At 47.2% G+C, this 15,498-nt stretch overlaps 2 long non-coding RNA genes across 3 annotated transcripts; one reads left to right on the forward strand and one right to left on the reverse strand.

Moving 5' to 3' along the window:
- Window positions 1-364: 364 nt before the first annotated feature.
- On the reverse strand, window positions 365-3,336 carry LOC123385361. Its single transcript, XR_006597752.1, has 2 exons — window positions 3,199-3,336; window positions 365-652 (listed from the first exon to the last, which is right to left on the reverse strand). It is a non-coding gene; the product is annotated as an uncharacterized LOC123385361 (long non-coding RNA).
- Window positions 3,337-3,348: 12 nt separating this feature from the next.
- LOC102900136 lies at window positions 3,349-5,570 on the forward strand. 2 transcript variants are annotated; one of them, XR_002157790.3, is made up of 6 exons: window positions 3,349-3,500; window positions 3,701-3,903; window positions 3,995-4,061; window positions 4,201-4,394; window positions 4,638-4,807; window positions 5,009-5,067. It is a non-coding gene; the product is annotated as an uncharacterized LOC102900136 (long non-coding RNA). The 2 variants fall into 2 exon arrangements; XR_006597751.1 differs by having other exon boundaries at window positions 4,638-5,570.
- Window positions 5,571-15,498: the final 9,928 nt, after the last annotated feature.

A 15,498-nucleotide genomic window follows, 5' to 3' on the forward strand; every position in this document is an offset into this window, starting at 1 on the left:
CCAGCACCTTGAAGTTCAACCCCCCCGGGTAGGAGAGCCAAAAATACCCATTATGCCACTGCTCGTTTCGTGTAGAAAAAAATCCGGAAAATGAGAGCATGTGTTAAAGGGGAAACATTGAAAGGAACGGTTAAAAGAAAGTTAAAAAAAAAATTTTTTTTTAAAGCATAAGAAAACCATAGACTATTGAAAAAAAAATAAAGAAAATCCTCATTGAAAGCCAGGAAAAAATGTGCGCTGAGGATCAAAAAGACTAGTTTCTGGAAAGGAATAAAAAAAAAAAAAAAAAAAAAAAAACCTCAGTATGGCTAACTAGCAGAGAAAAAGAGGCCGAGCCCAGGAGAAGGCACGGGTGACACATAGATCATCTATTCATGTGTTTACATTTTATCATTAATTATTTCTCACGGGTAAAGGCCAGAGGCAAACTTGAAGTCGAATGTCCAAGAAAAGAACGTGAGAAGTCTCCTGGTAAGGAATTCCAAAGCTGCTTTAAATACTTCAAAGTCAGGGAAGCAGGTGAAGAGCATGTGGAATCAGAGTGCAGAAGGTATATACGGCATGAAAAGGGTCCAGCCGACACGATCAGCAAACTGTGCCAGGGACAGCCGCCCAGAGTCCTCCACTTCCAAACAGACTTTTGATGCTGAGGCTGAACAGAGAGATGAACTACTAAATGACAACGGGAAATCCTTACGTTGCTTTATGGTTTACTTTTATTTTTTCCCCCTTTACATCAACTCTTTTTTTAAAAAAATTTTTAATGTGTATTTATTTTTGAGAGACAGACAGACAGAGCATGAGCAGGGGAGAGGCAGAGAGAGACAGGGAGACACAGAATCTGAAACAGGCTCCAGGCTCTGAGCCATCAGCACAGAGCCGGACGCAGGGCTCGAACCCATAAACTGTGAGATCAGTGACCTAAGCCAAAGTTGGACGCTTAACCAACAAGCCACCCATGACCCCCTTAGTAGCCCCATTTCTTAGATCAGAACACTAAGATCAAAATTGGTTGAGAGGCAAGAACCCTCAATTAAGTGGCATCAACGGTAGAAAGAGAGCCCAGGGTTCCTGACCCTGAGACCCAAAATCTTAGCACAATACCATCCATCTTGGTTTCAAAATCTTAGCACAATACCATCCATCTTGGTTTCAAAATCTTACCACAATACCATCCATCTTGGTTTCTTGTAGAAGCAAAGATATGGCACAAGTAGCTAATTGGGAGATAAAGGGACAGAGGGACAGAGGAGGGACAGAGAAGGTGAGGAACCAACATGGGATGTGCCATCAAGTGGGTTAACATAGTGGAAGTTGGACTTCAGTCCTGCAGGGGACCTCAGGTGACACTGGCACCGAGCCTCAGAGGTTTCCTTCCTGGGGTGAGGGAGCTGAGGTATGTATCCACCAGCTTCCTACAGCCATGGAGGGCTGTTCCCAGGGGCTGCAATTCCCAGTACCTCTGTCCTGCCCCAGCAGACTGCAGAGAGGGCCTCATGCCAAGTCACAGGTGCCATCGCCTGGCATTTGGGCCAGTGCAAGGGAAGGTTAAGGGCTGAAGCAGGTGGGTACCGACAGCACCTGCGATGCATGCTGCCCAAAGACTGCCTTTCATTCAGAAATGGATGTAGGGACGCCTGGGAGGGTTCAGTCAATTAGGCGTCTGATTCTTGATTTTGGCTCATGTCATGATCTCAAGGTTCGTGAGTTTGAGTCCCACATGGGGCTCTGTGCTGATAGCACAGAGCCTGCTTGGGATTCTCTCTCTCTGTGTCTTTCTGCACACCCCCCACTCTATCTCTGTCAAAATAAATAAATAAACTAAAAAAAAAAAAGAAATGGATGTAAACAGGTCACCAACACCTGCTGAAATCCACTTGGACCTCCTGGGCAAACTCGAGTATGGAACAACAAAACTATTGTCCAAGTGACATTACTTGTGGCTCTGAATGGCCACTGTGTTTATGGCCTGGCAGACCACCAACCACACTGGTTCCTAATAAATGGCCCCTCATGGTGGGTGTTACCTCTCAGATACTATTATTATTATTTTGTAAGGGGGATGCAGTGAAACCCACACTTCACACATGAAGAAACCGAGGTTCCAAGAGACGAAATAACTTGCCCAAGGACACAAGGGAGAGCCGGATGGATCTTTCATTCTAGAATCCATACCAGCTTCTCCTATGCCTCTCAGAGGTGGTCCTCCTAAACGCGAAAAGGTCAAGTTTTCTTTTTGGAAAGCCCCTCCCCACCTCCTCTGCCCCCATTAGACAAAAAAGTCAGAAGGAATAGAAATGAGTGAAGTATGGGTTAGGGTAGCTCCTGGGAGACAGATGGTCACAGAGATAAGGGAATTTGGAGCCTGTGACAGAGTTGGAGCCCGGGAACACTGGGGCTACCATACCTCACAGGGGGTGAGGAGGGAGTCTGATGGTCTACCTGCATGTGGGGTTCCCGGTGGGTGTGAGCACCAACCTTCAGGGGGACCCAGATGAAGAGAAGGCTTGTGCTCTGGATCTGGAGTCAGGTGAGGAAAGGCGTGAAAATGACCCCCAGAGCATCCTGGGACTGAGAAAATGCTCACTTCCCTTCACACTCACTTCTGCCGGCCTAACCTCCAGCCCCACGGCCTCGCCACGGCCTCTTTACCCGTAATTCCTCTTTTTTTAGAGCAGTCAACCCAGCACTGAGAGGCAGTAATTGGGAACCCTTTGTACCACACAGTCTCTGCCACGCTCCTGGGGTTGCAAAGGTACTTTCTACTGCCAGGCACATGGGGTTTGGCCTTTTTCATGTATTTGAACATTTACAGTCAGAAAGGGAGGGGTGGGGTATGGGGAGAGATGGAGACAGGTTGACAGAGGGAGACCTGAAGGGAGACAGGGAGAGGAACCGAAAGCAAGATCAGAACACTTGGAGAGAAAGAGGCAGGCAGACACTAGGGCGAGAAGCAGGAAGTGGAAAAAACACTAACAATGAAAGCCTGAGAGGCAGCGGGAGTCCAGGAGAGCAGGACCTGGGAAGGAGGGAGGGAACAGGGAGGAGAACAGACAGATGCAGAAAAGGGGCACACGTGTGAATCCACGCACACCGGGGTGGAGGGGGGAAGGGAGGGAGAAACAAGGGGAACATGCGAGCAAGGTGATCCCCCCCCACCCCCCACCAGACACCCTGGTTCCCAGAGTCCTGCGGTACCTGCACACCCACCAGCCTGGAATGTTAATTACACACCACACCGTTCTTTAACAATCCTGAGAGCTTTCGGGTTCCTAGAGAGGGGGAGCTGGGAGGCATGGAGGGAATCTTAGGCAGTGTGTAGTGCCTCCCTGCCCTGCCCAGGCAAGGGAGCAGGGGAACCTTCTGGTGACATCACAGAGAGGAGCCAGGCATGCAGTGGTCCCTCAGGAACCGGGGAGAGGCTGGCCAGCTGCGCTTAGGAGAGTCTGGATGGAGAAACCAGGGAGAGAAAGAACCCCAGGAAGAGGAAGCTCAGGAAGGTGAGAGAGGAGCAGGGTATGGGGAGACTGAGACCCCCTCCCCCACCCTACCTTTTGCAGAAAATAATCCCCTTCAGCCCCTTCCATGCTGAGATGGGGCGGCCCCTCCCCAACTACACCCAAAGCCTCCTTTCAAGTTCATCAGCACCTTCCCAAACCCAGCCAGCTCCAAGTAGAAAAACCTGCCTCTTCTTCTCAAGGGCCCTGTAAAAACTGAGAATGTAACTCCCATCTGGGTGATGAAACCGTCCTTTTATGGCTGGCCCTTCAGTCCACATCATTGTTGCCTCCCCAGACCCTTCAAACAAGATCTGTTGGCCTCCAAGGAGGGAGGAGGGTGCCCAGCCTTGGGGATGCAATCCAGGGGATCCACCTGTTACTGTCTGCCCCTCTCTTGGGAAAGGTAATGCACATGCCCCCATTTCACTCAGTCTCTCCTCCATCCAGCTGCCCAAGAAGCTCCTTCTATGCTTACCCTCTTCCTCCCTCCCCAGCCAGCTGCCAGCCCCTGCTCCAATGGGGAAAGAAGGCTGGACCGGTGCTTACAGGGTTCACAATAAGGTATAAGGGGCTACAGTGGGGAAGCCTTTGACCAGATGGAGGGCAGACAGAGGCACTGACCCCTAATCCCCTCACGAGTGGTAATGTTGGATTTCAAAAGACCTGGGCCTTTCCCACCCTCCACACCCTGGCCCCCCAGCCTCCAACAGCTTCTCAGAGATTCTCGTGTGGTCTGGGCACCCGGCACAAGCTTTCTGTCTGCCCTCCTCCTGCATCCCATTGGCATCTTCACACAGGCACCCAGCAGCCGGAACCACCCAGCCAGGCCTGCACAAGACGTGTGACCACAGATGCTGGGGGGCACTTGTGCGTGGACGTATGCCACGTACACAGGTATGCATGCCTCCCTATAGACAGAAGTGCCCGCAGAAGGGGATGTTCAAGCACATGGGCCCCTCATAGGCAGGCAGCCCAGAGCTCCATAAATATAAATTAAATTAAATATGCACAAGCACACCCGTGGCAAGTCATTGGGCCCCTGCTCTGCCCAAGGCAAGGATGTTTGGGCTGAGCAGTCTCTGCACAGCTAAGGAGCCTTTGATTTGACAAATAAATTACATTTCTTTCACATTACAGAAAAGGCTTTGAAGAAGATTCAAAGCCTCAGGCCAGGAAGCGGTGACCACCCTGGGGGACAGGGGCAACAGTCAAGCTCTCCTGGCCCTGCTCCTGTCACTGCAAGAGTGTCCCCTTTCCTGAGGCCTTGAAGGGCATTGAAAATCATGATTATGGGAGGCTGAGATGGGGTCAGTGGGTTCCAGGGGTCCCTCTGCCTGGCAGCGGGAGGGCACCCCCCTCCCGCCCCGCCCGGAAGTCACTGTGCAAGCTCTGAGAGCTCCCGTAGCCCTGGGGAAGGAGCTTACCCTGAACAACAGCATGCCATCAGCCTGCCTTGGGGGTCTTCTCCCTTCTGGGCACCTCCTCTGACTCTTGACTTTTTGGCGCAGGTTAGGATCTCACGGTTCATTCGAGCCCTGCATCAGGTGCTGTGTTGACAATGCAGAGCCTGCTTGGGATTCTTTCTCTCCTTCTCCCTCTGCCTCTCCCCTGCTCTCTCTCTCCCTCTCTCTCTCTAAATAAATAAATAAATAAGCACTAAAAAAAAAAAAAAAAAGAATGCTCCTTACAAGCTAGTGCTTCGGGGAAACAAAACGTTACCACTCTCCCAGCTCAGAGCACTGTCAGGCAGAAGTGACCTCAGCACTACCTGTTGTTGGTGTCCAGGACACCTGCCAGCCTACTTTGCCACTCCAGGACACCTCTCAGTGCCTGCTGAAAAGCCTCCCACATTGATTGGAAATTTAGTTAAAGCTTTTGAAATGGGCGATTTTCTACAAAGGTCACTGCAACTCTACGAATGGTCTGTGCTGTCTGGTGACCCCCGGAAGGCATTGGAGGGAAGGGTCAAGATGTGAGAAGGAAGACCATGTAGTTTGCAGACCCACATGTGCAGCCCCTGCCCACACCCACCTGACTTTCCTTTCCTCTTTGTCACATGAATACCACACATACAAAACCATGGTTGATGGGAGGTGGGAGGGAGGGGAGGGTGGGTGATAAGCATTGAGGAGGGCACCTGTTGGGATGAGCACTGGGTGTTGTATGGAAATCAATTTAACAATACATTTCATATTAAAAAAACACAGTTGGGTCATCAGAGTTGAGGAGAACCTCAGAGATCACCCCAGTCCCATTGTTTTACAAATGAGAAAACAAAGCCCAGAGAGGTGGCATAAATTGTGCAAGGATGCACAGCCAGTCAGGGTCAGAGCTGGGGACTGAACCTCCTTGTTCCCATCCCATGATCTTTAAATTTGTTTAATGTTCATTTATTTTTGAGAGACAGAGACAGAATGCAAGTGGGTGAGGGGCAGAGAGAGAGGGAGACACAGAATTGGAAGCAGGCTCCAGGCTCTGAGCTGTCAGCACAGAGCCCAACGCAGGGCTCGAACTCACGAGCCGTGAGATCATGACATGAGCCGAAGTCGGACCCTCAACCGCCTGAGCCACCCAGGCACCCAACCATCCCCTGATCTTTAAATGTTAACTTCCAAAACACAGCAAGACTCTCTGAAGGCAAGAAAAATGAAAGGAAAAATGAACTATTGAGACCTCAGCAAGATAAAAAGCTTCTGCACTACAAAGGAAACAATCAACAAAACTAAAAGGCAACCGACAGAATGGGAGAAGATATTTGCAAATGACATATCAGATAAAGGGTTAGTGTCCAAAATCTGTAAAGAACTTACCAAACTCAGTACTCTCCCCAGAATCCTGAAAGGCTATTAGCTCTTCTTGGGATGCCCTCTCTCCCACACTCTCCCAAACATTTCTCTCTAGCAAACTCCTATTCGTACACCAAAGCCCAGCTGAAAGATCACCTGCTCCTTGGTTTCTCTCTCCCCCCATCCCCCACTCAACCTCTAAAAATTGAATCACTTCTTGGGTCTCCATAGCCTTTCATGTGACTCCACTGGGAACTTAACAACTGGAGTTGATTACTGACATGTATGCTACTTTTCCTGGGCCACGTGCTCCTTCTGGGGGAGAATCACAGCAGAGTCTAGCACAGTGTCTGGCCCAATTGACATTACTAATTAAACATCAGTTGTCTGTGTCACTGGATGTGTGGAGGGAGGGACAGTGTGAGAACGGTCTTCAGGATTCAAGGTCAAATTTCTAGAAATGGGGCTCAGGGTGGGAATGGTGATCCTGTGGATTGGGCTTTCTCTCCACATATATTTGTATCTGTGAGGACCCCAGCATCACCCACTACAACCAGGGCAAGATGGGTCCAAGGAAGGGGAATGCTCCAGTGGAGGGAGGCATCAGGTGACCTACAAAGCCCCTGCTTCATCCTTCTCTGTTGGGAGGGGGTTGAGGCAAAAGGAGTCCTTGACCTGAGCCCCCAAACACTGGTCTTGCTTTGCTGGTTCTGGGAGATGAACAGGGTTGTTCTGTTCCCTCTCCTTTCCCCATGAGGGTTATCAATGACTTACCCACCCTGAGTGAGTATTGAGATGGCCCCTCCCCTTTGACAGCAGGTACAGCCCACAGTAATGAAGCAAGAAATGTGAGTCAAAAGTTAGGTTTGAGGGCAGGGTCTCCGACAGAGTTGCATGGGGTTTGAGAGATCAGGTTAGGGATAGATTTGAGAGACTGGCTGTCACCATTCATGGAGAGCTCCCAGCCTCATGAAGGAGAAATAGTTCCTGTTCTTGGGAAGTTTGCGGTCTGACCAGGAGACAAAAGGAACATATGCAAACACGGACATCAGGGCCCATTGAATAAATAGCGCTGAGACATGGATGGAGAGGATGGGCAAGGGCGGGAAGACAGGTAGAGAGAACAGGTCTGCCTGCTCAAGCTGGTGGTGAGCCTGGCAATCAGCAGTCTCTCTCTAGGTGTTCCTGTGGCATGTAGATATATTGCTGTGTGTGTGTGTGTGTGTGTGTGTGTGTGTGTCTGTATGTCCGGGTGCCTGCCCGTGTGTGTGTGTGTGTGTGTGTGTGTGTGTGTGTGTGTGTGTGTTTCTGTTTGGCAGAATGGGGAGAAGTGGAATAGAAATGGGACAGGACATTTGGAGATGAGTGACTAATTTCCTGTTAATGGCTGGTTGCTTGGCAACCCGGCTTCTTTCTGCCTATTGCCCTCAAAATCGGACTGTGGAATTTTTAATGTTAAAGCGCCTCCCATGGAAACCCAGTTCTGTGAGAGGCCAGCCCGTCACTGTGCCACCCTGCCCTGCTGTACCCCGTGTGGTGACAGAGCAGAGCACAGGCACAAGGAATCAAAGCCGTGGTATACACACCGCCTGCCAGAGTCTCCCATTCCATCTTTCCTGCCATCTCCTCCACCACAGTCATGTGCACATGCCTATGCACACATACGGGTTTGTATAGCATGTGTGCACACACACAAAAATGCACTTGTATGTGGCTCACACTTACATCATCATCATAAGAAGCCACTACCATATTTGAGCATCTACCACATGCCAAAAATCTCGCTATAAGTTTTGTATTAACTTCTTGTTATTCTTCCCTGTGGCCTGATGAGTCATATTGCCATCCACATTTTACAGAAGAAGGAAACAGGGAAACTTGTACAGGGACCAGAGCACTCATATGGAGATGTCTCAGAAGTCCAGGAGTGAAGGGGGGCCACCCTAAAGTGACACCAAGGTGGCCTCTATCCTCATCCTTCACCTCTACTCCCTCACAAACCCTTCAAGGATAACTCCATCTGGGAAGTAAGAGAGCCAACAGCCAGTACCTCAAGGATGCCCTATCATCTGCCATCGTCCACCTGAGTCAGTTAGACCTGGGACAGGTGCCTGAGTTGTTCTGTGCCTTTGCTTAAGTGACAGAGATTTAATACCAAATACTCAGTGTCCCTTCTATGAGAATCACAACGTATTTAGAGTAGAAATATGCCATTTAAACCAACAAACAAAAACCAAACTGACATTTCTCAGCCTTCTTTGCAGATAGGAATGTCCAATGAACCATAAGGGAAAGTCACTGGGTGGGGCTTTTAGAAAAGCTTTTTAAAAGAGGGGTTCCCCCCTGTGGAGAAAAGGAAGTCCTTATTCACTGTGGTGGGAATGTAAACTGGCACAGTCATTATGGAAAATGGCATAGAGTTTCCTCAAAAAATTAAAAAGAAAAAAAACCCAACCATGTGATCAAGCAATCCCACTTCTAGGTGTTTATCCAAAGGAAATAAAATGACCATCTCTAACAGATATCTGTAATTTCATGTTCTTTGTAGATACCTAAGTGTCTGTCAGTGGATGAACGGATTAAGAATATATATTCCATATATCCCGTTTGTGTGTGTGTATGCTATTGTAGATATATATAGAATATGCATGGGAAATGGAATATATATATGCACATATATATGTGTATACATGCATATATACACATATGTACATATATATGTATGTGTATACACACACGATGGAATATGATTCAACCTTAGAAAAGAAGGAAATCATGATATTTACAACAACACGGATCAAATTGGAGGGCATTATGCCAAGTGAAAGAGGCCAGACAGAGAAAGACAAATACTACATGGCATCACTTATGTGTGGAATCTGAAAGAGGAAAAAGTCAAACTCACAGCAACAGAGTAGAATGGTGGCTGCCAGGGGCTAAGAGGATAGAGAAATAGGGAGAGGTTGGTAAAAGTGTATATATGAACTCTCAGTTCTAAGATAAACAAGTTCCGGGGGTCTAATGCACAGAATGGTGACTATAGTGAATAATACTGGGTTGTATACTTGAAATTTCACAAGAGAGTGGATCTTAAGCATTCTCACCCAAAAACAAAAAACACCCACCAGAACAAATAACAAGTAACTACATGAGGTGATGATTATGTTAATTAACTTGATTGTGGGAATCATTTTACTGTGTATGCATACATATCACATCATCATATTGTACACTTTAAATATTGTCAATTATACCTCAACAAAGCTGAAAAAATAAAATAAAAACATTTTAAATGGGGGACAGGTACTCTTTTGCCCTCCCCAATTCCTCCCACTTCCTGCCTTGAATTCTAATGTGATGGCTGGAATTCTAGTGGCCTTCTTAGCCCATCAGATGACCTTGAGGGACAAAAAGAAGAATAGAAGCTAGGACATTAATGGCACCAAAGAGCCCTCTTGACAGGCATGGGTCGTTGACCCCTACATTTTTTTCACATGACAGAAAAACAAATCCTAATTTATGTTGGCCAACATAACACAAACACAATGTGGATACACACATATAGGCACACCTCATTTTACTGCACCTTGCTTTATTGTCCTTCACAGACATTGCATTTTTTCTACAAACTGAAGGTCCATGGGAACCCTGTGTCGAGCAAGTCTGTCAGCGCCATTTCCCATCAGCATTTGCTCATTCCATGCCTCTGAGTGCCTTTTGGTGATTCCCACAAATTTTCAAATATTTTCATTATTATTGTACTTGTTAGGGTGACCTGAGACCAGTGATCTTTGGTGTTACTATTGTAATTGTTTTGGGGGAGCCACAAACTACACCCATATAAGATGGTGAACTTAATCAATAAATGTGTGTGTTCTGAGTTGTTCCACCAACCAGTGTTCTCCCGTCTCTCTCCCTCTCCTTGGGCCTCACTATTCCCTGAGACACAGCAATATTGAAATTAGGCTAATGAAAAACCTTGCAGTGGCCTCTAAGTGTTCACGTGAAAGGAAGAGTCCCACGTCTCTCGCTCTAAATCTAAAGCTAGAAATGATATGAACCCAAGACAGGCCAAAAGGTAGGCCAGTTAGCCAAGCAGTGAAGGCAAGGGGGAAGCTTTTGAAGGGAATTAAGTTCTACTCCAGTGAATACATGAATGATAAGAAAGTGAAACAGCCTTATTGCAGATATGGAGAAAGTTTGAATGGTCTGGATAGAGGATCAAACCAGCCACAACATTCCTTAAGCCAAAGCCTAATCCAGAGCAAGGCCCTAACTCTCTTCCATTCTGTGAAGGCTGAGAGAGGTGAGGAAGCTGCAGAAGAAAAGCCCGAAGGTAGCAGAGACTTGGTCATGGGGTTTAAGGAAAGAAGCCGTCTCCATATCATAAAAGTGCAAAGGAAGCAGCAAGTGCTGGTGTAGAAGCTGCAGCGAGTTATCCAGAAGACCCAGCTGGGATCACTCATGAAGGTGGCTACACTAAACAGCAGATTTTCAGTGTAGACCAAACAACATTGTATTGGAAGAGGATGCCATCTAGGACTTTCATAGCTAGAGATGGGAAGTCAGTGCCTGGCTTCAAAGCTTCCAAGGACAGACTGACTCTCTTGTTAGGGCCTAATGCAGCTGGTGATTTTAAGTTGAAGCCAGTGCTCATTTACTGTTCTGAAAGTTCTAAGGCCCTTAAGACATATGCTAAGTCTGTGCCCTGTAAATGGAACAACAGAGTTCCATTCAGTAAACATGGTTTACTGAATATTTTAAGCCCACTGTTGAGACTTTTGCTCAGAAAAAAAGATTCAAAATATTACTACTCATTGACAATGCACCTGATCGCCCAAAAGCTCTGATGGAGATAGACAATGGCATTAATGTTGTTTTCATGCCTGCTCACACAGCATCCATTTTGCATCCATTTCATGGATCCAGGAATCATTTCAACACTCAAAATGTATTCAAGAAATACATTTCATGAGGCTATAGCTGCCACAGATAGTGATTCTTCTGCTGGACCTGGACAAAGTAAATTGAAAACATTCGGAAAAGGACTCACCATTCTAGATGCCATTAAGAACATCTGTGGTTCATGGGAAGAGATCAAAATATCAACATTGACAGGAGTTTGGAAGAAGTGGATTACAACCCTCATGGATGACTTCAGTGGAGAAAATGAGTGTGGATGGGGTAGAAACAGCAAGAGAACTAGCATCAGAATGGAGCCTGAAGATGGGACTGAGTGGCTGCAAGCTCATGATCGGACTTGAGTGGATGAGGAGGCGCTCCTTATGGGTGAACAAAGAAAGTGGCTTGAGATGGAATCTATTCCTGGTGAACATGCTGCGAAGGCTGTTGCAATGACAACAAAGGATCTAGAATATTCCATAAATGTAGTTGACAAAGCAGCAACAGGGTTGAACAGGATGGACTCCAGTTTTGAGAGAAGCTCTACCGCAGGTAAAATGTTACCACACAGAAGCACGTGCCGCAGAGAAATCATTCGTGAAAGGAAGAGTGCGTCAATACAGTAAACCTCATTTTTGTCTCATTTTAAGAAACTGCTACAGCCACCCCAACCCTCAGCTGATCAGTCAATCAGCAGCCATCAACATGGAGTCAGGACCCTCCCTCGGCCAAAAAGATTATGACTCGCTGAAAGCGCAGATGATAGCACTTTTTAGTGATAAAATATTTTTAAATTAAGTACATTTTTTACACATAATGCTATTGCACACTTAAGGGACTATAGTATAGTGTAAACATAACTTATATACACTGGGAAACCAAAAATTCATTTGACTGTTTTTATTGTATTTGCTTTAATTGTGGTGGTCTGGAACCTAACCCACAATATCTCCAGGGTATGCCCGTATTAGGTTTTTGCATAAGGGGAAGCTCCAAAACACTGTTCTAGAATCTTTTAGAATCACACACGCTAAAAAAGCAATTCCAGAATCTCATTCTTAGCAGATGTCAGTCTGTGTAACAAAGCACATGGGGTATGCAATGAAATTTAATGTTCAAAATGCAGAATAAAATATTTTTATTTACATGCCTTTTACACTCCCTATGTAATAAAAGGAACAGTATTTTCCTGAATGCTTTACTTATTCATTGTGTAGCTCCCTTCCATCCCCACCATCTACCACTTTTCCTAGTTTTGTGTGGGTCTCCACCAGCAACATTTGGGAGCAGGGGGAACACCTGGAGAGCAAGGGATGGGCAATTTACTCTTGACCAGTGTAGGGAGCCATGTAGCCAGTGGCAAACCTCCTGGTCTATTCCTTATCTCCCCCTAGTTGTAAGGAATGGGAGGGGGCCTGGGTGGCTCAGTTGGTTAAGCGCTGACTTCAGCTCAGGTCATGATCTCACAGTTTGTGAGTCTGAGCCCTGCGTTAGGCTCTGTGCTGACAGCTCAGAGCCTGGAGCCTGCTTCAGATTCTGTCTGTCTCTCTCTCTCTCTCTCTCTCTCCCTCTCTCTGTCCCTCCCCGGCTCGTTCTCTCTCTCTCTCTTTCTCTCTCTCTCTCTTTCTCAAAAATAAAATAAACATTAAAAAAATTTAGATATGTTCACAGCGCATAAGCCATCTCTGTTTTCCCCCCTCTCTTTCTTATTTCTGTGACATAATAATTAATTGCTTCATATTTGCTAACAGGAAAGAGAACCAGGTCAAAAGAGGAGAGTTTCTTCTACAGACAACTCTTCTGTTTCATGGGCAAATATTGGTATTGTGTTACAGAATGAAATAATTTATCTATTTTGAATGCTCATTAACAGCTGTTAAACTTTATCATTTATTAATAGACTAATAATTCATTCGATTAAAAAGTTAAATATAGAACCACTAATGGACTAAATTTAAATAATTAAGTCTAGCATAAGTGGAGAGGGACTGCACGGGAGTCCTGCGTTCTGCAAAAGTGCTTTGCATGTGAGAAAAGAAGACTGGGTTGGGACTCCAAGGTCACACGTGACACACATTTGCACAGACGCACAAGAATCAGGGCAGTCCAAGACACAACAGGCAGAGGTGAGGCCTAGCTTGGACTCCCCCCCAAACCCGCTCCCACCCCAACATGATTTCAGGCCCTGAGGATTAACCCTTGCATGCCCATCTACTGACAACCAGGGAAGGCCCCGGGCACAGGTGAGAGGGAAAGAAGGATGCAAACCACCTTTGCCACGGGACCACCTGCGATGCTGCTGTGTCTCCAACTTTTCCACCCCTGCACACTGACCTTGGGATTTAGCCCACAAACGTCTCAGAGCTGACGTTCCTCGACGTGACCCTTGTGTGCTAGACCTGTGGAGTCAGCCGGCGCCATGAAGAGTTTTCGAGCAGCCCCAAACACTCTGTTTATGGCTCCTGATGCCATTGCTTCTCACATGCTCACACACACACCAAAAATTACTTGCGGATGTTGTTAAAATGTAGATTCGGGTTAGCAAGACTGGGTGGGCCTGGGAGTCTACACTTCTAAAAGAGCTGTTAGGAATGGGCCAGGACCTCACTTGGAGCAGAGAGGTCCTTTCTTTTCCCTGGAAGTTCCACTTCTCAGTGACTCGTTATCCAACCCCGGGCTCTCTTACAGCTGCAGCCATTGGGTTTGGAGCTCATCTGTCTGGTGGAGGACAGCATGAATTGGAGCACAGCAATCTCGCCGTTGGTGCTGAGTACCCAGCCCTCTCCTGAGGCTGACAATGGAGCAGGACTGGCCGGGTATCCCCCTGCCCAGGGGAGTGCACAGGCCCTCAGGTAAGAAGCCATGGTCAATCCCGAGGGATGCTAAGTATGGAAGACATGTGGGGCCTGGGGGCTTATTGAAGGGATAGTTATCGTGACCCAGCTGTACAATCCAGGCCTCTTCAAGGAAGAGAACCCTTCTGTGGGGACTGCAAGAGATGAGTTGGTGTTGGCCAGAAGAAGTGGAGTGGAAAGGGAAGAGAATGTTAACAGTGAGAGCAGGTGCGGAGGCCCAGCGTAGTGAGATGACCCTTTTCTCTCCTCGGTACCTGTTCCTGAAGCCATTTCTGAGAAACACCCCTACCTCCTTTGAACCCCTAGTGTTTCACTTTTTTCTTTCCTATGGCATTTGCCTTCTTCCCTTCTGATGTAATACCCAGGTGTGAACTGGTTGAATTGTCACCATGAGCCACCATTGTGGTCCTGAAGGCAGGAGCCAGCTGTCGCGCAGCGGCAACTTCAGCAAATCCAGACAAGCCTCACATCACAGGGCCATAAACATCAATGGAGTTCTGGCTTCTGAGGCACCCAGCATCATGCGGCTCCCATCAGGGCTCAGGAACTAGTTACAGAATACAAAATGAGATTAAAATGCATATTCTGCAGCCAGATTGCCTGGGTTCCAACCCCTCAGTTCCTGATTGTGTGACCTCAGGCCACTTAACTTCTCTGGGTAGCCATGTGCCTGTCCGTAATACAGGGGAAATACCTAACTCCTGGGCTCATGAGCATTGAATGAAATACTACGTTAAATACCCTTACGTGTGTATCTAAGAACTGCTTAGCACAGGAGTTCAGTGGTAGCTAGTATTACTCTCTATTATTTGACTGCCTGGTGACTGGCATGAAATAGTCCTCATGTCCAAAACGTTCTGTGAGCTCAGCCATCTTTGACTCTGAAATCCAATCACCATTTTCACAGGAAGATAAGCCAGGACCATGCAGGAAACCTTCCATTATCTGCTTCTCCTCCCAGAAGCCAAGGCTGAGCACTGGCTTGCCTGCCTTCCGTGTGTTCAGCACAGCAGTGATGGTCTTAAATTGCCGAATGCACCCAGCATCCTTCCTTGAATCTCTCAGGCACACTAAATTGCATCCGGAAGAGTTTTTTGATGTTCTCCAGGTTTTGCAGCATCTTCCTTATTTGAAAACTCATTGTGTGATGCTTACAGGGAGTCTATTCCAAGCGGGAGTGGTGATTAGGAGTCCCACAGGGACCAGGGCCAAATCCTGGTCTCATCACCCTCCCCCCACAGTGTCACACCCACAGCAGAGGACGGCACTCTGCTCTCAGGAGTCAGCTTCAACTTGATTCCTTACTTTTTCTGAGCTTCAGCTTCCTGATCTGGGAAGCTGGGCTGCTAATGGCATCCCCTCCAAGGGTTCTTGAGAATAAAAGGAGGTGATAAAAGGGAAGCTTGTGGTTACCCAGCCCGCTAACAGCGACGTGTGGTTCTCAGTGTACCCACG

This window comes from Felis catus, chromosome B2, assembly GCF_018350175.1.
Source record: "Felis catus isolate Fca126 chromosome B2, F.catus_Fca126_mat1.0, whole genome shotgun sequence".
NCBI classification, from domain to species: domain Eukaryota; kingdom Metazoa; phylum Chordata; class Mammalia; order Carnivora; family Felidae; genus Felis; species Felis catus.